Source organism: Aquarana catesbeiana, linkage group LG03 (genome assembly GCF_042186555.1).
Source record: "Aquarana catesbeiana isolate 2022-GZ linkage group LG03, ASM4218655v1, whole genome shotgun sequence".
NCBI classification, from domain to species: domain Eukaryota; kingdom Metazoa; phylum Chordata; class Amphibia; order Anura; family Ranidae; genus Aquarana; species Aquarana catesbeiana.
The window spans coordinates 482,357,029-482,382,610 of record NC_133326.1 but is presented as its reverse complement, the minus strand read 5'-3'; positions in this window follow the sequence as shown (position 1 = coordinate 482,382,610).

Sequence of the window (25,582 nt, the reverse complement as noted above, 5' to 3'; positions counted from 1 at the left end):
GCTGGCAATATAAAGAAGAAAAGGTAACCTCACCTGTGATCCAATTAATGTCAGGATTGTGAGCCTGTAACCAGGGCATGCCGAGGATTATGGGAAACAGGGGTGAGGCGATGATATCCAGGCGTAGCAGTTCTTGATGAGAATTGGAGATGGAAACGAGTATTGGAACAGTCTCTTGGGTAACAGGTCCAGATTTGATGGCGGTTCCATCAGCTAGATGAATGGAAAGTCCGTGGGCTTTAGGCAACAAGGGTATCTGGTGTTGGGTAGCGAACAGAGAATCCATGAAACAACTGCAAGCTCCAGAGTCAATAATGGCGGTTATTTGCAGAGTCTCTCCTGGAAGCTGTAACAGGATAGAGAGAGTAAGGTGAGTAGTATTCTTGGCCAGAGGTGCAACATAGTCAGTGGACAGGGACAGGCACTTACGGAGTTTAAGGGGACAATTCCTGACATAGTGCCCAGGTTCCCCCCAATACATGCACAAATTATTCACTCGACGACGTTGTCGTTCCTCCTGGGTAGGAGAAGGCTGCAGGACCCCTAATTGCATTGGCTTGGTTTAACGTGGAGGTGGGTGGTGTTGGTGACGTATGATGAAAAACTTTAGGGGTAACCCAAGTTGGGCGAGAAGATCCCATAGCTCTCTCAGTCCTACGTTCTCTTAGGCGTCGATCGATCTGAATGGCTAGATCGATCAAGGCATTTAAAGTCTGTGGTGTACCCACCCTGGCCAATTCATCCTTCAGAGAGTCAGAGAGTCCCATTCGAAACTGATAGCGGAGAGCCGCATCATTCCAATTTGTGTCCGCACTCCACCTTCTGAATTCAGCCACATAGTCCTCTGCTGCCCTGCGACCCTGTTGAAGGGTGTGCAGAGCCACCTCTGCAGTTACGGACAGCTGGGGGTCATCGTATAACTGACCCAATTCATCAAAGAAGGTGGAGAGATTGGTCAGGGATACGTCCTTTTGCTCCAAGTGGCGATGAGCCCAGCTTTGGGGGTCACCAGAAAGCAAAGAAATTACATAGCCCACCTTGGTAGCCTCCAGGGAAAAGGTACGTGGCTGAAGAGCAAAAACCAATTCACAGGAGTTGCGGAAGGCCCTGAATTTATGGCGATCCCCGGAGAATCATTCAGGCGTCGGGACTTTGGGTTCTGGAGGGAGCATCACCACCGTTGAGGAAGGCCCGGCTGAAGGAGCAGAAGCAGAAGGAACTCCCTGGGCCCCAATGGGATTAGAGAAGGTTAACACTCGTTCCTCCAGCCTTGTGTATCCTTGCTGCAGATTCTTGACTGCTTCAGTCAATCCTGCCAGGTGTGCACAAAGTTCCTCTGTGGGAGAGGTTCCCTGCTCAGGCTCAGACATGGCTGTCTGCTACTGTCACGTACCTGGTAGGTTTTGAGCCTGATGTGCAGAGAAAAACCTCCCTTACAGCTCCCACTCCCATCTCTCTGGAATGGAGACAGAGGGCCCAGGAGTGAGGAGTGGTATGGGTGCCTGGCAGGATCAACAGTCACCAGAAGTTCAGGAGTGGTGGCACCCTCTGGAACCTGAAGCTGAAGAGGAGACTGGAGACTGGAATGCTGAGTGGACCAGGAACCACAGCAGGTAAGCAGGCAGGAACTGAAGAGCTGGACTGGAACCAGGAGCAAGCGGTAGGTAGTAGACTGGAACGCTGGACTGGAACCAGGAACAAACAGCAGGTAGTAGACTGGAACGCTGGACTGGATCCAGGAGCAAGCAGCAGGTAGTAGTCTGGAACGCTGGCTGGAACCAGGAACAACAGCAGGTAGTAGACTGGAATGCTGGACTGGATCCAGGAACAAGCAGCAGGTAGTAGTCTGGAACGCTGGCTGGAACCAGGAACAACAGCAGGTAGTAGACTGGAACACAGGACTGGTAATAGGCAGAGGAATGGTCAAACAAGCCGGTGGTCGGTATCGGTCGAGCAGCAGAGGTACCAGGGATTACACAGAGGGATGGTCAGGCAAGCCAAGAGGGTCTGGTGCAGGCAGATAGCAGGATGGTCTAATAGGAAGCCAGGTCAGATAACAGAGTACACAAGTCAGATCAGGTTTTGGCACATGGAACGCTGTAGAGCAGACATTGGGGATTGAATGTGAAAGGCCGGTTTAAATAGCCCGTCTGACACCAGTGGGAGTGCGCGCGTGCGTGCCCGTGCGTTACAGCACCCGTGAACGTGTGCGCATGCGCGGTAGAACCCATGGCCGTGTTCCCGTGCGTCTGGATCGCCGATTACTGGCAGGATCTTCATGACAAGGGGAAGGGGAAAGAGACCGTTTGAATGGTGGACGTTTACTCCCCTTAACTGGTAGGAGTGTAAATTTACCACCTGTAATTTTTTGGATAAATTTATCTAGGTCATCCCCAAATAGGCGTTCCCCTTTGAAAGGGAAGCCAGCTAAATATCTTTTGCATGAAAGCTCTGCTGCCCAACTTTTAAGCAAAAGGGACCTGCGCATGTGTACCAACAGGAGAGACAAACGAGATGCTTGCTGGGCAGAATCCAGAATGGCATCAATCATAAAACACAGCACCTGTGGAAGGTCTGCATAGTTCTCCACTTCCTCACTGGGAAGGAGGCCAAGCATCTGCTTAACCTGTTCCTTGAGGAATTGACACAAACCCACAGTTGCGACTGTAGGTTGGACTACAGCGCCAGCCATGGAGAAGGAGGCTTTTAATAAAGTTTCCAGCTTCTTATCAGTTGGATCTTTAAACATCTGAGCATTGTCCAAGGGATAGGTCAGGTTTTTATTCACACAAGAGACAGCCGCATCCATGGATGGGACCTCCCACTTCTTGGTGAAGCTTTCCTCCAGAGGATAAAGCATAGAAAACCATTTAGGAGGAGTAAACAGTTTATCGGGATGTCCCCAGTCCTCATACAACAATTTATCCATTAAAGGATGAATTGGAAAGGAAATCTTTCTGACCCCCAGGGAAGAAACAGAGGATGTAGCGGCCTCAGCGGAGGGCATTTTAAATGTGGAATGCATTAGTTCAGTATAATACTGGACCTGCTTCTTGAGTGCCTGGGAGGAAGAAGCTCTCTCCTCTTCCTCTGAATCCTCAGACTGCTCTTGATCCCTATCTCTGGATAGGGATCTCTCCTCATTGTCAGAAGAATCATCTGAAAGAGAAAGTGCAGCAGAGGGAGGGGATCTACCCCTTTTTCTGCTATCTTTTAAGGAAGCTGAAATAAAATTCATAATTCTTCCCTCAAAACCCTCCAATGTAGCCCTATGGGAATCCTCTGTGACATATGCTGGGGCTGTAACATTAGGAGAGGCTGCAAAACCTGACAGGGGCACTGACTCATCCTGCTCCAGTCTTGCGGGGGGATGGTAATCTGCAGGTATCTTTAGGACCCCTAGACACAGGCGGTGACTTTTTTGTGCCTTTGTTACCTCCCCCTGAGACCCTCTTATGAGGAGACATAGTCCCAAGCTACAAAGCAGAGGTACTAGTACATATGCAATCGCTGTTGTGCTAAAAATCTCACAATATACATACATGCTTAATACTGCACAACCTGATGCCAAGTAGGTGTCTTAGGCTTAGCCTGGATCCGACCACTTTAGGATGCTCACTGCCCACACTTTGTGTCCATCTGTTTACAGAGCTATGAACGCTCTGGGCTTTTAAATTAGCCACCTGGCGTCTGCACACCTGCAGTGGAGGAAGTGAGCGATTGGATACCAGCTTCACTGAGTGTGTATCTGAAAAGCACGTAAGTTTGCTCCTTACTCCCTCTAGTGGTGGAAATCAGGTAAGACATGCAACTACTCATTGAAGAAAATCCATTTGTAATTTAAATATATATATATATAGGATTAACTTTTCTTACTTGTCCCCGCCGCAGGAACTGCTGAGAACAGACAGTTTCCAGCCTTCAACCATCACGGCAGGTAGCGTTGTGCCAACCTTCAGGGTTTTTTGGGTTCCTACTCAGAGAAACCTCTTACCTGGACCTGTAAAAGACTCTGCCAGAAACTTTCGTGCCACTGTGTTAATAGTACACCAAGCCTGGTTTTCTCAGAGCCCAGTCCCCAAAGAGAGACTTGCAGGCAAAACCTTGCTTCTTCAGATGACGAGGCCCAGGTACCATACCATCTTGGGAGTCAAAATATCGGTCCGAGATATGGATCTGGTCAGCATAGCCCCTTAAGCCCCCGCAGGGACCAAACTGGAGCTTTCTTCACAGTACATGTTTTACGTGACCAACCACATTAGACACTGGTGAAAAAACTGAGGTCCTCCCCATATGGGAGGGGTTATATAGGGGAGGAATTCTCCTTAATTGGGGTTAACCAGTGTCCAATCACCGATGGTGCCTATCTAACCCACTATGTAATGAATACTCTGTGTCCCGTGATGTATGATCAAGAAATAATTTTATAAAGTGATGTACCTGTTTGTACTGTCTGTGATTCTGCAGTTGTAGCAATCTAATCTATAACACCACATTTTGCAAAACATTGTTTTAAAAGCTGAACAACAGGATAAGCAAATATTGTTTAATTATAGGACCTGTGTGTATTCGAGTTTAAATCATAGTATGCTTTGTGTATTTGTTCCAGATCTGTGTACAAATCCAGTATGAAACCTTGCCTCCGCACAGGAGCCTCCTGTAATAAGGACTAGACACTACTGCGCTCTCTCATAGGGTGACTGGTCTTGTAATGACATCACATTCAATCCATCCATTATAAGTAAACTGGCCAAATTCTGCTGCTCAGGCATTTTTATATTATCAGCTCCCAATATCTGTTTAGCCAGGTTCAGATCTACTAAGTTAGGGCAGTTTTTAGGTGTTGGTGAACTAGATGGTCACATTAAGTGCAACCAGCTGTTGAGGGCAATAGATCTGAAACAACCTGAACCTTAAATAAAAACATTGATTCACCTCCCACAAGAAAGTACTCTTTTGGGGTTCAGAGTTAGAGGGAAACAAAAAGCCAAATTTAGAATACATGCATATGCTTTACAGGTGCAAAGAGAAAGATGGACAATGTATAAGTGAGCACTGATGCTAAAATATCTTGTTGAACCAAACATTGGTAATACCAGTGATAGACCTGGTGTCTATCACCACTGGATGAAAATTTAGTTATTCCCCTTGCAGCTGCAAGATGACATTTTAAAGAGACAATTTAATCTAAATAAATATCTTTACATAAGGTTACCTGCATTTAATGTATTTTATGCATGTTATTTGCTAAAAAAAAGGCCTCCCCATGTGGACTTCTGAAAGTGCCTCAAAGATGCAGCATGTAAAACACGCATATAATCGCACTGCACCCAAACCATAGCATAACAATGTGAACCCGGCCTTAGACACTCCCAGCAGTGAACTGAGGTCCCTGAATGACACAGAAAACTCTAGAGTACCTGTGAAGGCAAACAAGGGCACACTTGGAGTCATTAGATGACACAGGATACTTTGGGGTGTACTTGGAGCCACGGAGCACACAAGAGTGTGCTTGGATTCACTAGATAACTCAAGAAACTCTGGGGTACACTAGGGCTAATGGAACACACAAGGTATACTGGAGTTAATCTGTACCAGAGGAAATCTTGGAATGCACTATGGGTCATGGGATGCAAAGGAAGTCCTGGAGGGGTACCCGTCAGGAGAATTGTATTCTGGTTGGCTGCGGCTTTGTTTCACCCTGGATGAAACCTGGAAGCATTGCCATTGGCCCACCTGAGAGGAGACTTAGCACTGGATTGTGGCGGAGGTAAATGTACTACTTGTTCTTTCTTTTATTCATCATTATAATTACTAACTACTTGTATTAATGAACTGTGAGCTTTAGTTATAATAATTTTTAGTAGGGGTTCCCTGACACCTGAAAATTATTTCGGGGATATACTTCAGTTGCCTGTATGCTAATCATTTAATTTTTCAAAACATAGGTCTGCAAAAAATGTCTTTAAAGTGAAGAGGAAAGAGAGTATATTCTATTCCTTTTTCGTTATTTCCGTTTTTAGAGCAATACAAAGGCATTGTAACTGAGATAAGGTACTTATAGTCCATTTCGGTGGCTTCTTATGACAACTGCTGACTGTGGGAAGTACAAGATAATTAAGACTTCTTATACCAAAAGACAAAGATACCCTTTAGTGGTGGCACATGTTATATAACACATACTGTTTAATGAAGTAAATTACCCATCCTATAGTGCCAGATCTCCTCAATGTATTATTCAAATCTGGTACACACATTAAAAGCAGTGCTTAAAAAAAGAGAGTGCGAGAGAAGCAGTTTGCAGTCTCCTTGATACCATGTCACCTTTTTTAAGGTTTTTTTTCAGCTAGGCATTACACAGAGTGATGAGAAGTGCAGAGTAATTGATAACCAGCAATAAAAAATTATCTCTAAAATTAACTCCCTTACAAAGTATCATAATCACAAAGTATGATATGGTTGTATTAAAATGTTTTTGAAGGCGGACCTTGGAAAGTCTTGCGCTCCAATATTGGGCAGTATCGGCTGGTTCAACAGAAACTGGATGACATTTTGCCGTGTGTTCGGCAGCCAGTCTGACAGAAGCCGGCCAAACATCTGGATTCTGTTAATCACTAGCCGACCAGCCACCACAGTTATACTCGGAAGGATATCCTTCTGATTTGAGATCTTTAAATAACAAATTTTAAACATTTTTTATTATGTACAGGTAATTTTATCTCAGCTATGAGGGCAGCCTGACTTCCTGTTTCTATTGTTGGTACCATGGTGTCACTGAGATGATATTCACCGTTGATCATGCGGCCATCGCCAATATGTTACACACGAGACTCCATGTTGTTTTATAGCGAGGCTTAACCGGCTTTCGTTTCCTGTGTTTGAAGCGGAGATATGACATCGGACACTCGCTGTTTCAGAGTGAGGTCTGGTCCGCGTACGTCATGCCAGCTCTGCTCACTGGATAGTGTGCGTCCTAGAGTGACGGTCGTCACTTCAAAGTGAGGTGTGATCTGTATACTTCAATTCCGCTCATTGTTAAATGAACATTTCAGAGTGAGGCTTCATCAGTGTTAGTCAATTTAACCAATCTCGTGGCATGTTCATCTGATAAGCATGAATCATATTTAGTCCTTACAATGAGGCTTGAACCACACAGGCAATGCCATTTTACATACCGGAAGTGATGCAATTAACACAGGTGAACATCCGGTTGGTGCGTACTTCATTTTGGGGTCACATTCTCTATAAAAGCGCAGTGATCGTGGTGGGCTCACACCCCAGATGACGTCTGTTTAGACGAAATGTGTTGGGTCGAGCCCTGCCAACATCATTGGACCATTCTATGTTGTCCTTGCAAGTGTACATATCTCCATTTGAAATGTGAGTGTTCTTGATTTTACTCATTTTTTTAATAAACCTTTTATCAACGATATCACACTATGTGGAACCTTTCTTCATTTTTTGGTCGCACCGTATGAATACGGGGATATGCTCCGGTCCTCTTTCCCTCTATGAGAAATCAATCTGTACATTACATCGGAAACCTGCTGACGAAAAGTGTGTGGTCCTGACCCGGGATAGCGATCGTAGATGTCACATCCTCGCTTAAGCGGTGAATATCATCACAAGCCTACATGACTTAAGAGGTATATGCCCCTTTAAGTCCCCATATTCCGGTAAGCCTTCACTTAGTCGGTGGTGGTTATCTCTGCAAGTATCCTCTCCTACCGTGTACCCATTGATGTTTCAGTGATGTCAATCAGCTGACTTTGCATATAAATATCAAGATGCTGATATGGACTCAACCCTCCTCCTTTTTTTTTACATGATTTGTATTCACTTACCTTTTTTTCTTTTCATGTTGGTGGATATTATTTCATTACATTTGTTTTTCCAAAAGTGATAATTAATTTTTTATTTTTTACTTTTCATATGTATATTTTTATGTTATTTATATCTGGTCACACAGTTCTTTATTATTAGTGACTGTATATTTGAGTACTGCACATTATTCCTTTATATACTGCGGCAGGTTGGCACGGCTGTGCAAATCGCTGTAGCTGTACGTCACTCCTTTAAGACATTGCAGCAGGCACGTGCGTGTGCACACCGCGTGTCTCCAGAGACGATGCGCGTGCCCGGCGGTGCAATGACTGCTGGGCACCCGCGATTGCTTGTGACAGAGCAAGAACCGGGATCTGTCACACAGCACACAAATCCCAGTTCTCTCAGGGGAGAGGAGACAGATTGTGTGTTCATACTAAGTATGAGCACCGATCGGTCTCCTCCCCTAGTCAGTCCCACCCCCCCTACAGTTAGAACACACCTAGGGAACACAGTTAAACCCTTGATCGCCCCTAGTCTTAATCCCTTCCCTGCCAGTGACATTTATATAGTAATCAATGGCTATTTTTAGCTCTGATCGCTGTATAAATGTCAATGGTCCCAAAATAGTGTCAAAAGTGTCCGATCTGTCTGCCGCAATGTCGCAGTCCTGATAAAAATCACAGATCACCACCATTACTAGTGAAAAAAAATAAAAATAAAAATGCCATAAATCTATCCCCTATTTTGTAGACGCTATAACTTTTGCGCAAACCAATGAATATACGCTTATTGCGATTTTTATTTTTTTTTTACCAAAAATATGCAGAAGAATACATATCGGCCTAAACTGAGGAAAAAAATTGTTGTTTTTTTTCCAAAAATTGGATATTTATTATAGCAAAAAGTACAAAATATTGTGTTTTTTTCAAAATTGTTGCTCTTTTTTTGTTTATAGCGCAAAAAATAAAAACTGCAGCGGTGATCAAATACCACCAAAAGAAAGCTCTATTTATGGGGAAAAAGAGCACAAAAATTTTGTTTGGGTACAATGTCGCATGACCGCACAATTGTCAGTTAAAATGACGCAGTGCTGTATCGCAAAAAAATGGCCTGGTCAGGAAGGAGGCAAATCCTTCCGGGGCTAAAGTAGTTAAAGGAGCATGACCTAAAAAGGTCTGCTGATCGACATCTGATCAATGCTGTTAGCCAATGGCTGAGAACGTACTGACTGGTGTGTTACATAGTAGATGAGGTTGAAAAGAGACACAAGCCATCGAGTTCAACCTATGTATGTGATTATATGTCCGTATTATATTGTATATCCCTGTATGTTGCAGTCATTCAGGTGCTTATCTAATAGTTTTTTTAAACTAACAATGCCCCCCGCTGAAACCACTGCCTGTGCAAGGGAATTCCACATCCTTCCTGCTCTTACAATAAAGAACCCTCCAAGCAGTTTAAGGTTAAACCTCTTAAGTGAGTGGCCACGTGTGTTAATAAACTCCCTTCCGCAAAAAAGTTTTGTCCCTATTGTGGGGTCACCAGTACGGTATTTGTAAATTGAAATCATATCCCCTCTCAAGCGTATCTTCTCCAGAGAGAATAAGTTCAGTGCTCACAACCCTTCTTCATAACTAACATCCTCCAGACCCTTTATTAGTTTTGTTGCCTTTCTTTATACTCGCTCCATTTCCAGTACATCCTTCCTGAGGACTGGTGCCCAGAACTAGACAGCATACTCCAGGTGAGGCCAGACCAAAGTCTTGTAGAGTGGGAGAATGAGGGCTTTATCCCTGGAGTTAATCCCCTTTTTAATGAATGCCAATATTCTGTTTGCTTTGTTAGCAGCAGCTTGGCATTACATGCCACTGCTGAGCCTATCATCTACTAGGACCCCCAGGTCCTTTTCCATCCTAGATTCCCCCAGAGGTTCACCCCCTAGTGAGTAATTGCATTCATATTTTTGCCAACCAAATGCATTATTTTACATTTTTCTACATTAAACTTAATTTGGAAATGTAGTTCCCCACCCCATTAATTTGTTCAGATCTTCTTGCAAGGTTTCCACATCCTGCTGAGAAGTTATTGCCCTGCTTAGCTTAGTGTCATCTGCAAATACAGAGATTGAGCTGTTTACCCCATCCTCCAGGTTGTTTATGACCAAATTAAACAGGATTGGTCCTAGCACAGAACCCTGGGGGACCCCACTTTCCACCCCTGACCATTCAGAGTATTCCCCATTCACCACCCTTGTAGCCAGTTTTCAATCCATGTACTCACCCTATGGTCCATGCCAACAAACCTTACTTTGAACAGTAAATGTTTATGGGGAACTGTGTCAAACGCTTTTGCAAAATCCAGATACACCACATCTATGGGTCTTCCTTTATCTAGATGGCGGCTCACCTCCTCATAAAAGATTAATAGATTGATTTGTCAAGAACGATTCTTCATGAATCCATGCTGATTACTGCTAATGATACTGTTTCCATTACTAAAATCTTGTATATAGTCCCTTATCATCCCCTCCAAGAGCTTGCATACTATTGATGTTAGGCTAACTGGTCTATAATTCCCAGGGATTTGTATTTTTTTTAAATATTGGTGCTACATTGGCTTTTCTCCAATCAGCTGGCACCATTCCAGTCAGTAGACTGTCAGTAAAAATTAGGAACAATGGTCTGGCAATTACTTGACTGAGTTCCCTAAGTACCCTCGGGTACAAGCCATCTGGTCCCGGTGATTTATTAATGTTAAGTTTCCCAAGTCTATTTCTAATTCTGTCCTCTGTTAGCCATGAGGGTGTTTCCTGTTATGTGTAATATGGACAAACACTGCAGTTTTGGTTACTGAAGCCTTCCGATTCCCTTGTGAAGATGAATAAATTCAATACCTTTGCCATCTCCCCATCCTTTGTAACCAGATGTCCTTCCTCATTCTTTATGGGGCCAATAAAGTCTGTCCTCCCTTTTTTACTGTTTATATACTTAAATAATTTCTTGGGATTTTTTTTGTTCTCCTCCACTATGTGTCTTCCGTGTTCTATTTGAGCCGCCCTAATTGCACCCTTACATATCTTGTAATTCTTTGTAAAGTCTGAATGCTGGTGATGATTCCTCAGCCTTGTATTTTTTGAAGGCCTTCTCCTTGGCTTTTATATGCATTTTTACATTAGAGTTAAGCCGTCCAGGACTTTTGTTCGCTTTTTAAAATTTATTTCCCAATGGGATGCACTGGCTAATGCCCTTATTTAATATGCTCTTAAAGCAAACCCATCACTCCTCCGTGTTCTTTGTTTCTAAGATTGTATCCCAATTTAAATCTTCTAGCAAGGTTCGTCATTTAGGGAAGTTGACTCTTTTGAAATTTGGTGTCTTTGTGTTCCCCTTGTGTTTCCATTTGTGTGATTTATACTGAAGCCAATTGACCTGTGATCACTGTTTCCTAAATTGCCCCGTATTTCCACATCCGTGATAAGGTCTGTATTGTTGGTAATCAGGAGATCTAGTAACACCTTGTTTCTAGTTGGTGCGTCTACCATCTGACCCATCAAATTGTCCTGCAAGACATTTAGGAACTGGCAAGCCTTAGACGAATGTGTGGTTCCCTCCACCCAGTCTGCGTATGGATAATTAAAATCCCCCATTATGATAACACTTCCCATCCTTGCTGCTAATTCAAATTGTGATTGGAGGTCTGTCTCCCCCTCCTCCCTCAAGTTAGGGGGCCTATAGCATACTCCCAGTATTATTTTCCCCTTAGCTTCATCCCTTTGGAGCTCTACCCATAAGGATTCCACTTCCTCTCTAGCTCACTTATTGATGTCATCTCTCACATTCACTTGTACATTATTCTTGTATAGGCATTCTTGTATAGGCATACCCCTCCCGGGTATGCCTATACATACTTTTTTACCCTCTCTATCCCTGCGATAAAGGGAATACTCCTAAATGGTTGCCAACCAATCATGAGAGCTGTTGAACCAGGCCTCTGAAATCCCTACAAAATATAAATCCTCCTCGTTCAACAGTATCTCTAGTTCACCCATCTTGTCCGCCAGGCTCCTGGCATTGGTGAACATGCCACGTAGTTTAGACCGGTTGCATACTGTCCTCTTATTGGGTGTTCCAAAATTGCAAATAGGACTTGTTGCTATACTTACCTTGGGTTTATGTGCTTTAGTCAACCTACCACTAATGCCCCCAATACTACCCTCTGGAATCTTTTCATTGCTGACTATTTCTACCTCTGGACCCTCCCCCCCGTCGGTAGTTTAAAAACCCCTCTAACTTTTTGGCCATCTTCACTCCCAGCAGATCTGCACAATCCTCATTTAGGTGCAGTCCACCCCTTCTTTAGAACTGGTGACTGACTGAGCAGTCGGCCCAGTTCTCCGGAAACCCAAACCCCTCCTTACTACACCAGCTCCTCAGCCACTTGTTTACTTCCCTAATCTCCCTCTGCCTTTCTGGTGTGGCTCGAGGTACCGGTAGTATTCCTGAGAATATTACCTTGGAGGTCCTTTTCCTCAATTTAGCTCCTAGGTCCCTAAAATCGTTTTTTAGGACAGTCTATCTGCCTCTGGCTTGGTCATTGGTGCCAACGTGCACCATGACAGCCAGGTCTTCCCCAGCCCCTCCCAGTAATCTGTCCATCAGATCCGTGATGTGCCGAATCCGAGCGCCCGGTAGACAGCATACAGTTCGGCGCTTCAGGTCTTTGTCACAGATTGCCATCTCTGTCCTTCTAAGAATTGAATCCCCTACAACCAGAATCTGTCTATCCTTACCCTTTGCTTCCCCCACACTCTCACTGGAGGAGTTCTTCCCCTGGCCCCTAGGAGAGTCCCTCAGCTCCAGCAGTACTGGTCCCTGACCGGTTTCACCAATGTCACTCAATGGAGCATACTTATTGGGATGCTCCAGCTCAGGATCGGCCTCCCTGGCACTTCCTCCTCTGTCCTTCCTGACTGTCAGCCATCTACTAATTTCTAGTACCTGCACCTCTTTGTCTCCACCCGGCTCTGTGCTGGCCCCTTCCAGGTACGTTCCTGGTTCTCCTCTAGTATGGAGGGTCTTCTCAGTGCTGACAAGATTCAGATCCTAGGCTTCCAGGGAAACAATGTGCTTACATTTTGCACAACAGTATTAGCCCTTGATCAGATGATCAAGAAATGCATACATGCCGCAAGATGTACACTAAATCTCCACACCCGCCGGGCATCATACCTACTAATTTTATGAGGATCGGGGATTATACCCTGTCCAAATTACCTAACAATTAGCTTCCTGACACTAATACTCAACAATACAATACGCAGGTACTCAACAAGCCAATACACAAGTATGCTTGAACAAAAAAGTAACTGCTATTTTATACCAGGCTTTAGTGTATAGCCAGCCATCCTCCAATCAGAGCACTCAAGCGGAATCACGTGACGGCTTCACTGCGCGTGATGTCATCACGCAGCGGACGTCACGCTCCAAGCCTCCTTTTCATACAGGGAAGTAATAGGCCAAGCAATGGAGTAGTTACACCCACAATGGCCCTGGAGGGCTGTCATAGCGCGTCGATCCAGAGCGCTCCAATGCGCTCAACTTCCGGTGTCCCCAGGGAGGGGAAATGAGCGTTTCATATTACAGGAGGAGGGCTGAGCACATAAATATATCATAAGGCAAATCAGGAACAATAGCCTAGATCAGTTGTTACATATATGTATCTATATGCATATCGCTAAATCGGAGTGATGTAAGCAAAAATAAAAACAAATAAAAATAAATATAAAAATAAAAAATAAAAAATATATAAATGATCATCTATTTTAAAACTGGGATAGCTGTTCAATAATGTAAAACCCAACTCAGTGACCATATAACAAGAACCCAAAGGAGATAGCACAAGGGCATATACATATAGAAAGGACTTACAGCACTCATTAGGACTTGTTAATAAATATGTTTACGTCCCATTCCACGTTCAACCCATGGGGGGAATAGCTCTTTAACTGGTAAATCCAGAATGTTTTGAGCTGTGATACCCCCCTGGTACGTGGACCCCCCCTCCATGATGGAACAAATTTATCTATAACCTGAAATTTAGAACCCCTCGGGTTCTTATTATGAGACTCTAGAAAATGGCGAGGGACACTATGGTTAGTGCAACCCTTTTTAATAGCAGTAATGTGTTCGTTGACTCGAATATTAAACGATCTGATCGTGCAACCTACATACTGCATATTACAGGGACATGTAATGAGGGAGGAGGATGTCGTCTATCCCGCACAACGACCCGAGCTGTGCTTATGGGCCAGATATATAGACGACATCCTCCTCCTATGGAAAGGTGACGAGGAAACTCTCCATGATTTTATGGCCACTTTGAATCAGAATGACAGGGATATCACCCTTACGTATGAACTTAGCACAGTTTCAATACACTTTTTAGATCTGGAGATTGCCATTTCTGACCGTCGGATTGTAACCACCACCTTTTTCAAGCCGACGGACAGAAATGGTTACATCTCCATGGACAGCTGCCATTACGGTCCATGGCTTGATTCTGTCCCTCATAGTCAACTACTACGTATTCGTAGAAACTGTACCAATACTGTTGATTTTCTTCATCAAGCACAGTATTTGAGAGAACTGTTCCTGGAAAAGAGCTACCAACCCGAACAAATAGATCAAGAGATCACAAAGGTCTCTCTTATTGACCGTAAAACGCTGATATCTGTGCGACCGAAACAAATCTCTAATGACAAATTCAAGTGGTCCATTTTGTCACATGTACCACGCGGTACATTGTGTACCTCATTACATGCCCCTGTAATATGCAGTATGTAGGTTGCACGATCAGATCGTTTAATATTTGAGTCAACGAACACATTACTGCTATTAAAAAGAGTCGCACTAACCATAGTGTCCCTCACCATTTTCTAGAGTCTCATAATAAGAACCCGAGGGGTTCTAAATTTCAGGTTATAGATAAATTCGTTCCATCATGGAGGGGGGGTCCACGTACCAGGGGGGTATCACAGCTCGAAACATTCTGGATTTACCAGTTAAAGAGCTATTCCCCCCATGGGTTGAACATGGAATGGGACGTAAACGTATTTATTAACAAGTCCTAATGAGTGCTGTAAGTCCTTTCTATATGTATATGCCCTTGTGCTATCTCCTTTGGGTCCTTGTTATATGGTCACTGAGTTGGGTTTTACATTATTGAACAGCTATCCCAGTTTTAAAATAGATGATCATTTATATATTTTTTATTTTTTATTTTTATATTTATTTTTATTTGTTTTTATTTTTGCTTACATCACTCCGATTTAGCGATATGCATATAGATACATATATGTAACAACTGATCTTGGCTATTGTTCCTGATTTGCCTTATGATATATTTATGTGCTCAGCCCTCCTCCTGTAATATGAAACGCTAATTTCCCCTCCCTGGGGACACCGCAAGCTGAGCGCATTGGAACATTCTGGATCGACGCGCAATGACAGCCCTCCAGGGCCATTGTGGGTGTAACTACTCCATTGCTTGGCCTATTACTTCCCTGTATGAAAAGGAGGCTTGGAGCGCGACGTCCACTGCGTGATGACGTCATGCGCAGTGAAGCCGTCACGTGATTCCGCTTGAGTGCTCTGATTGGAGGGTGGTTTGAGCTAGGTCTTGAACTGTCAGCAATGTAGGATATCACAAGGATAATACTAAAGGCTGACTGCTTTATGCAGCTGACGAACATTCTGTGTAATTATCCATGTATGCTTTATACAGCTGATGAGCATTTAGAGTGATTATCCATGTATATATGTGAGCGTGGTACAGACATTTAGGTTTATGCCCCAGTAGAAGGATGATGGTCCGAAACATGTGGGGTTGCTAAAGCCTATAGATGCTCTGTTACCACGCAATTTTATCTTATTCTTTTTTGAGATCACGTTTTACCTATTTAAGTGCACTGTTTAGCACTTTCCAGCTTTTCAATAAAAGCATTTTATATCGGATTCATGCCCTATGTGGAGATTTTCTTTGCTCTTTCCTTTTTCCATAAATGGGACCCCACCGAGCCCTAGTCATTTGTCTCTGCAAACTCATTCCATCTAAGAGGGACATCCGGATTGGTCGTGGACCCACACATCATTGGATAGCTACGGTTACCCCGGATGGGACCCCCCGTCAGGATTTCTTCAGCCGCATATTCCTGGGATCGTTGAATCCCTCAAGCCCGTTTGACACTCCACCGTACGGTGACTGTGTCCATCCCCTCTGGTAAGGTTATTCACTCTTATCGTTTACAGTTTTGAGTGTGATTCTCAGAAGATCTATGTGTAAAGTGCCTCCTTGTACATAATTTGCCCCGGTCTCCACTCCACGCGCAGATGTGACAACACATATACCTACAAACCCCCAGTTCATGTGGACTAATATATGGTTCATCACATATCAATGGACTGTTTTTCCTAATTTATGTATCTGTGATACGCTTTATAAAAAATATTACACCTATTGCCTACATTGGCATAAGTTATGCATTTAACTTTTGGTCACTTACTCACGATATATTATTATGCTACATATGTTTAAGATGTATATGCATATTTTTAGTGCTGCATGTGTCTAATATCTTTTTATATCTACAGTACTGCATTTGTTCTCAGGGTGCAGTGCCCTTAGTTTATTTAAAAAAAAGTCCCCATAAAAAAGAAGCCATGAAGAACATATTTACTAAGCAGAGTGCAACTGCACTGGGAAAGTACACAGTCTATTTGCCTTTAGTAAATCAACCCCAAAGTGTGTCTCAGTACTGTCCTCTGCCCCTTTTCACATGACCACCCACACCAGTATGCTCTCCCTTTCACATCTACCCCCATAGTAGTAGCCCCTGCCTACCCTTCACATCACCTCCCCACAGTATTGCCCCCCACTCCACAGTATTGTCCTCTGCCCCCTTCACATCACCCCTTATTGCAATGTTTTCTGCCCCCTTTACATCACCCCCTAAAGTAGTGTCTTCTGCCCCTCTGCTCCACCCCCCTCCACAGCAGAGTCTTCTGTCCCTTCACATCACCCCCCTCCCAAAGTAGTGTTATTTGCCCCTCTACCCCTCTGCCCACCCAATGCAGTGTTCTCTGCCCCCCCCTCCCCCATAGCAGTGTCCTATACCCCTTTCACATCACCCCACCCTCCACAATTGTCACCTCTGCCCTCCCTTAGCAGTGTCCTCCGCCCCACCTATAGCAGTGTCCTCTATCCCCTTCTCATCACCCCCTCTGCTCCCCCATAGCAGTATCATCTGTTCCCCTATATCAGTGTCCTCTGCCTCTTCACATCACTCCCCACCACAATAGTTCCCCTTGTCCCTCTGTCTTTCCATAGCAGTGTCCTCTATTCCCTTCACATCACCCAATAGTAGTGTCCTCTGCCCCCCCCCACCAGCAGTGCCCTCTGTAACCTTCACAGCTCCTAACGTCACTCTTCTACCTTACACAGATGTAAAGCAGAGTGGAGAGCTGGAGTCAGCACAGTTCTGGACTAATAGAAGGAGTGGGAGCTTCCAGAGTTAACTTTTCATAACAAGTTGGTGCTTGGTTGTTAGGGCTCTCCTGCATCCTAGCAACCAATCACCTGCTGGTTAACTTGGAAGGTTAACTGGGGTAGCTCCTGTTCCCACCCTTAGTCCAGATTTGTGTTGCCTCCTGCTCTGCTGTAAGAATAAGATAAGCTGAGGCTGCCAGTCTAGATGGGACAGTGACCTGGACTATGGTCCACCATTTAGTGATCCTTGCACTAGAGGGTTGGCAAAGCAGGAATGTGTTGCCAATCCCTGCCCAGAGGAATTAGCACTCACAATTTTAGGCATAAAGAGTCGTGCTACTAAATTGTAAACACAATAATATACAATATGAATACAAAAACTATCATTTCCTTCAGTAACTAAGACATTAAATTCAAATGCAAATGTGTCCATGTGCAAAAAAAGAAGTCATCTTCTTAAAGTGATTGTAAAGTCTCTTTTAAAAATATATATACTGTATATGTATATATATATATATATATATATATATATATATATATATATATATATATATATATATATATCATGTTATATTTACCTGCATTGTGCAGTTGGTTTTGCACAGAGCAGCCCGTCCCTCCTCTTCTCGGTTCTCTCTTGGCTGCTCCTGGCCCCTCCCTCCTATTGAGTGCCCCCACAGTCAGCAGCTTCCTATGGGGGCACTGGAGCCGAGTCCCAGCTTCGTGTGTCCATTCAGACACAGAGCCCCAGCCCTGTCCCGCCCCCTCTTGCGCCTGATTGGCTTACTGACTTTGATTTATATCAGCAGGAGCCAATGGCGCTGCTGCTGTGTCTCAGCCAATCAGGAGGAGTGTTCCAGATGGCTTAGACATTCGTGGACATCGCTGGAGAGAGATGGGGCTCAGGTAAGTTACTTAGGGGAATGCTGGGGAGGCTGCTACAGATAAAAGGTTTTTTTATCTTAATGCATAGAATGCATTAAGATAAAAAAACCTTCTGACTTTACAACTCCTTTAAGTATTTATGTACACATACAGCATATATGTAATTAGCAGCAACTCACCAGATGGTACTGACCACTAGAGTTGGGCGAATGATTTGGCCTGAACATGAGTTCGGGCCGAACATTGGCTTTACGTTCGTTCGATGAACACCCAAATTATCAGGGCGTTCTACCATTTGTTCGGTCCACCAAATGACCATAATGCACTGCCCCGCCGCACAGTGCATTGGATGCCCTGATTGGCTGAAGCAATGAAAGCTTTGCCCAATTAGGGCACAGAGCACTATCAGAGCCATGATTGGAGAAAATGATGATGACTCTATCCAATCATGGCTCATTGCTCTTAGTTCCGCCCCACACTATAAAAATATTCTTCCCATAACGCCCATTTGCAGTGTGATATTGACGTGGCGAGAGATAGAACAGGGCTCTGTTTAGTGCTGCTAGCAAGTTAGTGTGCTATAGTGTGCTATTGTGCTTCTATTGTCAGTGTACAATTTATGTTTAGTGTGAATCTAAAGACACTTTAGTGTGACTGTAGTGTCACCATTCATTTTTACTTTAGTGTCAGTTTTTTGAGTGAAGTGCGACCATTCATTTTAACTTTTGTGTCAGTTTAATTTGTCAGGGCAGGTTTCCTGCAGTATATATCAGTGCGTTACCTTACGTTTAACGCAGTATATATCCGTGCAATACTGCCCGTTTAACACAGTATATATCAGTGCAGTATTGTACGGTTAACGCAGTACATATACGTATGTTACCACACGTTTAAGGCAGTGTATATCCGTGTATTACTGCACTTTTAATGCAGTATAGTTGAGTGCATTACTGCACATTTAACGCTGTATATTTCAGTGCCTTACTGCACGTTTACCACAGTATTTTGCAGTGTGTCAGTGCAGTTTTACTGCAGTATACTGTATTGTGTCAGTGGAGTGTGTCTGTGTAGTGAGTACTCACGTTAAAGTGCACCAAACACCACTTACCATTGATTAAAGTGGATCCACGTACACATTTCCACGTCTTTATTACATTTTGTTAATAAGAGCTCCTCCCATCATGTCTGGGAGGCCAACAAGGAGAGGCAGACTTTCACACGGCATTGTGAGGGGGCCAGCAACATATCTGTCCACAGGCAAACGTGGACCTGGTCTGCCCTTAGGCAGGGCATTATTTTCTTTGTTTAGTGATGTTGCCCATGCCTTCCAGCCACAGCATGCAGAGGAGGTGGTGGACTGGCGAAACCATCATCATTCTCCTCATCCTCCAACACTCAAGCAGAGACTAGTGCACCGTCCACTGCAGCTGCCAGAGCGGCTTATTCTGCCTCCTTGTCCACAGCTACTCCTGCCATAGCCCCAGCATCAGGCATGGGGGAGTCAGCTGAGTTATTTAAGCACAGCCTTAGCCACTTGCTCCTTGACAATGCACAGCCATTTTTTGATTCAGATCTTTTTTCTGAGGTTAAGGAAGGTAGGAACATGAGCCTACAGAGAGGGGAGAACACTGGTAAACAACAAATTGGCAGTCATGTTCCCCCAGCCCCACTGTTGCGACTTGGGTGCCAGATAGAGCAGAGGAGGAAAGTGAGGGTGAGGCACGAGCCTAAAAAGGCACCCATCATGGAAGAGTAGAGAGCAGAGCGCCTTTCCGGTCTACCACAGCTAAACCTCATGACCTCTCAGCAGCCTCCACTGACAGGGATGATGGTATAGCTCAGGGTGTCCTAGGTCCTTGCAGCATGTCTGCCAGTAGCACACCACCAGCTGTAAACTACAGCAGGCAAATGTTTCTGCCCAATCTGCTGCAGCAAAAAAAAAAAAAAAACAGTCACTGCCACCCACATGCCCAGCGTCTAAATTCAAGCTTGTCAAAGCTGCTGGCTTTACAACTCCTGCCTTTCCATTTGGTGGATTCTGCCCCCTTCCGAGAATTTTTGCAGATCATGCTGTACCAGAATGGCAGGTTCCCAGTTGCTATCTCTTTTTACGTAAGGCTATTCCAGCTCTCTACCATCATGTGGAAGGCAATGTTGTGGCATTATTAGTCAGCCGCAAGGTGCGCGTTACTGCTGACACATGGTCCAGCAAGCATGGTCAGGGATGCAATATTTGTTCACAGCACACTGGGTAACTCTGCTTGCAATTCGGAAGGATGCAGGACAGGGGTCAGTGCTGCAGCTTGCTATGCCACCATGTCTCCATAAAGCTAGTGATGATGATGGGGGATTTGTCAGCTCCACCCCCTCCATCTCCTCCTCCTCCTCCATGTCCTCTTCGGCTGAATTGTTCCATGAACTACAAGCACACCCTAAACATTTGAGGGACTATTCAATGAGTCAGGCTGAAAGGTGCCATGCAGTGCTTCAGCTGGTCTGTCTAGGGCACAGGAGCCACACCGGAGCAGAGATCCTGGCAGCTCTGCAGGGGCAGGCCTAGAGGTGGTTCATGCCATGCCAGCTGGAGCCAGAAATGGTGGTGTGCAATAATTACACAAACCTCCTGTCCACCCTTAGACAGGGAAAGTTGACACATGTGCCATCCCTGGCACATGTTCTCAGTTTGGTGATGCAGTGTTTTTTAAATTGGTACCCAGGGTTGGAAGATCTGCTAAAGCAGGTCAGAAGAGCCTCTAGGCATTTCAGGCGGTCGGTTGGCTGAAATTCAGCGGGAATTCCACCTGTCCGTAAACCGCTTGAATTGTGACATGCCCACCAGGTGGAACTCGACTTTGGCAATGCTGCAGTGGCTGCACATGCAGCAGAGGGCCGTCAACAAGTAATTTTACATTTTTTCCTTCCTTACACTGGCCTACTCTTATGTTAACATTACACTAACAATTTACACTTACAACTAACACTTACACTAACAAAAAACAAACTGTTGTTCAATCTGCATGGATTGCAATTGTAGTGTTCAAAGGGTATTAAAGCTCTCCTGAGAGTAAAATGCCTATGTTCACTATAAGCTTTACAATTCCCCTAAACGTAAGTCACACTAACATGAGGTAATTTTAAGTAGCAGAGTTTGCTGATTATATTTTGCTGTAAAGAAATGGTGGTGTGGAAATTCCGCAAATGAAAAAATACAGGGAAATGTGTTACTGCAACATACACATCATTTCCCCTTTAAGTGAAGAAATAAAATAGTGTAGTTCAATCTATTCTTACAAGTCATCATACAGTGTATGATCTTCCCTATAATCCATACAATCTGTCCGCATTAGCGTTCCATATTTTTCAATTATAGATCTGATGAGAGTGGATCAAGTTACTTACAGAGCAATTCTTCCGCTGTACACACCATCATGATCTACAAGTGAGAACACAGCATGGAGCAGAATTATCAAAGAGTAACATTTTGGTATCCTTAAGTTCCATTACCAGTGAGAAGAGATAAGGAGTGTTATACTTTATAAACCCTTGCAAAATCTTGACCCAAGTGTTCCGCATTATACAGTCAAGGTTTGCTAGCACTCTGCAGGTGCTCTCCTCCTTCTTCCTGAATGTGCCAGACTGATATAGGTTGAGATGATTCCGTTACATTTTTACTTATTTTCACTGGAAAGATTGTAAATTTCTTTCTGCAGCCTACTGCACATAAATATTTCAGCAAACTAGCATCTCTCAAAATTGGGTTTTTCACCTCCCTCTCTCTCTTTCATACTTGGATGCTATGCTCCTGTCTATTTATTCAGCTTAAAATACTTATCTACTTCCAAATACACTTACTCCTATCAACATGAGACAGCTAAAAAAAAAAACCTAAGGTAGGACAAGCTTACCAGCTATATCAGCAAATGAAGTGCTGTCAAATCTTCTAAAATGTAATATTATTAGTGTATTGTTGGGTAGAAATAAATGTGTCAGTGACAGCATCTAACGGTTACCTTATGAAAGGCCAAATGGAGAGGTAGGTGATGACAGACAGAGCTCAGAGCTTTCTGTTTGGACATACGAAATTGCAGTGAAAACATGGCCATTGAGTTGATTTGACAAGTATTACTTTTTTGTAAATTAAACTAGGGGTATCTGAGTTTATTTTTTATATATAGATTAGTTCCAGAATACCAAACAAGAAAAAATCTGCAATGTGGAGGAGAGCAAGGTGGGAGAGTTCAATGACATACGAATGTGATGTTTAGGTTAATATGCCAAGATCACAAATAAGGTATGTTTTTTACTGAAAATGAAAATGCTGGTGTTAAAGGTAAATTCTAGTAGTAAATAGTTTGGGGGTTTTTTTGCACATTTATATATTTTTTTTAACTGTGATTTTTTTTTTTTTTTTGCACAAATAACAATTTAATACACAGTGCCCTCATGACATCAGTGTCACAATGCATTATAGGTTTTGCAAAGGGAAAATGCAGGTTTTGACTTTCTCTCTCTAACTTCATACCATAGAGTGTTGGGAACTCCTTGGTGCCTTAAAGGACTTACTGTATTTATTTATGTAGTCAGGTGCTGGACTACAGAAACACGGAAATAGATTGTAAAGGGGGAAATTTCTCTGTTTACTGTTCCTTTCTACTGAGATACTGATGTTATGCTGCACCTGCCTCCTCTGGCCACTTTGGGAAAAGCTAAAGCCAAGCAAGCCCATAGACTTCTATACAGAGCATTGAGGGAGTTGTAGTTTGGAATGGCAGCCATATAATGGGACCCATAGTGTTACAGTCAAGGGTCAGGCTTGGAGACCAGTAGCAAGAGCAATATAAAGGATCCCATTGAGTAGCTGGATACGTGCACAAGCAGGTCACCTTAGTGGAAGACCCAGGGACCAGGGTCCAAGCACTAACAAGTTTTAACAAGTGGTAGTGAAGATATGGACAACAGCAGGAGAGGCAAGAGCAAGATATTGGCTGGTAGACATGTGCAAAAATGTGTTTTGTTTCAGATAGATTTGTTATGTTACTAATTTAGTTTTGTTAATTCATTCTGAAATTTGTTTAGCTTTTGTTTCAATTAATTTTGTTTCGTTCATTAACTTTCTAATGAAATCCAAATTTTTTGAATGATTCGAATTCGGGTCAGTCAAAAAAATGATTGACCAATTTGAATTCTGTGTAAAAAATAGCTGGTTCTTAAAGAGCAGGCCAGGAAGCTGGCCGCTGCGTCCTTAACAACCAATGACTCATCAGCTGTCAGCGGGCTTCCCCACTGACAGCTGAAATGTGAACAAAAGAATACCGGCAATGAAAAATTCTGAAACAAAAACATCATGGGGGTCCCCCCAATCCATACCAGGCCCTTCGGGTCTGGTATGGATTTTAAGGGGAACCCCATGCGAAAAATGTTTTAAAAAGAAAAATCCAAAATCCATACCAGACCTTTATCCGAGCATGCAGCCCAGCAGGCCAGGAAAGGGAGGAATGAGTGCCCCCCCTCCTGAACCATGCCAGGACACATGCCCTCAAAATAGGGGGGTGCTTTGGGGCAGGGAGGGCTTTGCCCCCCCGCCCCAGAGCACCTTGTCTGGGGACAAGGGCCTCCTCCCCACAACCCTGGTTGGTGGTTGTGGGGGTTTGCGGGTGAGGGCTTATCCAAATCTGGAAGCACCCTTTAACAAGAGGGTCCCCCAATTCATGATCCCCCTCCCATGTGAATGAGTATTAAAATGTTAGTAAAGACACAAGACAAGTTTTTGACAATTCCTTTATTAAAAAAATAAATATATAATGTACTCCGGTATAGATCCATCATCAATCGTGATGCCCACGCCCCGGGACTTGGGAAGAAAAAACCCTCTAGTCTTGTTGAAATCTCCCATTGTCTGCCTGCTCCGCCATCTGACATTTCTTAAATAAATAAGGCTTGGAGTAACCCGAAGATATCATCGGGTGACCCCCACCCCCTTGTGACATCATCAACCTAGTATGCCCCTGTCGATGATTTCACAAGGGACGGGGGTCACCCGATGACATCATCAGGTACTCTGCCCCTTGGTTATTTAAGAACTGTCAAACGGCGAATTAATTTTTCAACAGATCCAAATTCAAATCATTCCAAAAATTTGAAATTCATTAGAAAACAAATATACAAAACAAAATGAAATGAATTCCAATTAAATTTGTTGCTGTTTCGTTCGGAGATATCTCTGAATAACCAAAAATTTGTCCGAATTTATATTCAGACCGAAACAAATTGCACATGTATATTGGCTGGAGAGAGCACAATAATCTGGAAAACAGAAAGTGCAAAGTCATGGCTTTAATAGGAAGTTCACGGGAGGAGCAAATAGTTCAAGGTTCAGGACAGACAAGACACGAGGCAAGGTTATCTTAAAAAATAAGACAGGGTGCTAACCAGGATCTTGGGTGGCTCAGCAAGAAGAAACATTGCTAGACACAGCAGAGGTTGCAGGTTTAAACCCAGGTCCTGACTGTATGAAAGATCCCAATAGACACAGTGGAGAGATGATTTTTACTAAACTGCCTAGGAAAATTCTTCCTCTTGGTGCTGAAGTGAGGAAGAGATCAGAGCACTTCTGTTTGAGTATTCACCAGCCAGTGAGAATGCTATCATGAGCCTGAGACTGTGAGTGAGGACAGCCGGGGGCAGTGTAGCACTGTCCACATCACAGATCCTGCATCACTGCCACAAAGAGACTAGTGTGTCCACTTACCCTCTGTTTCCCACCACTGGGTAAAGTCTGAGGGGACCCCTCTTTCTACAGTGAGAGGTCACTGCAGCATCCCGGGGACTGGTGAGAGGGCTGTTTGCCCATTGCTGATACTGGTAGCAGGAACTGGGCCACTGAGTGCAGGACACCAAGTGTACCCAATCCATACCACACCCATACTGCACTCCATACCGCACTTATTCTAAACTGAGACAGCACCTAAACAAAACCTACTGCATTATACCATTCTTTATTGCATCTGAAACACATCTAACTTGTACCTGTGTCGAGACTATACTTTACCTATACTGTACCTACAGTATACTGCATACAGGTTCACTGGGACTGTTGCTAAGTGCAAAGACGGTCTTAAAGGGTCTCAATGATAGCCTACAGAAGAAGAACATCTCAAAGGACTTCCCCTCCCATAATAATTATTCTGCAAGCCCCAGTTGTTCCCCTGCCCCCTGTCAAGTTCTCACGTACCTGACTGATGAGCCCGATAGTGCAGAGGAAGGCCTCCCTTACGTATCTGACTCGCGGCCCCTGGTAGAGAAGACAGGTGGCACGGGAGTGCAGAAT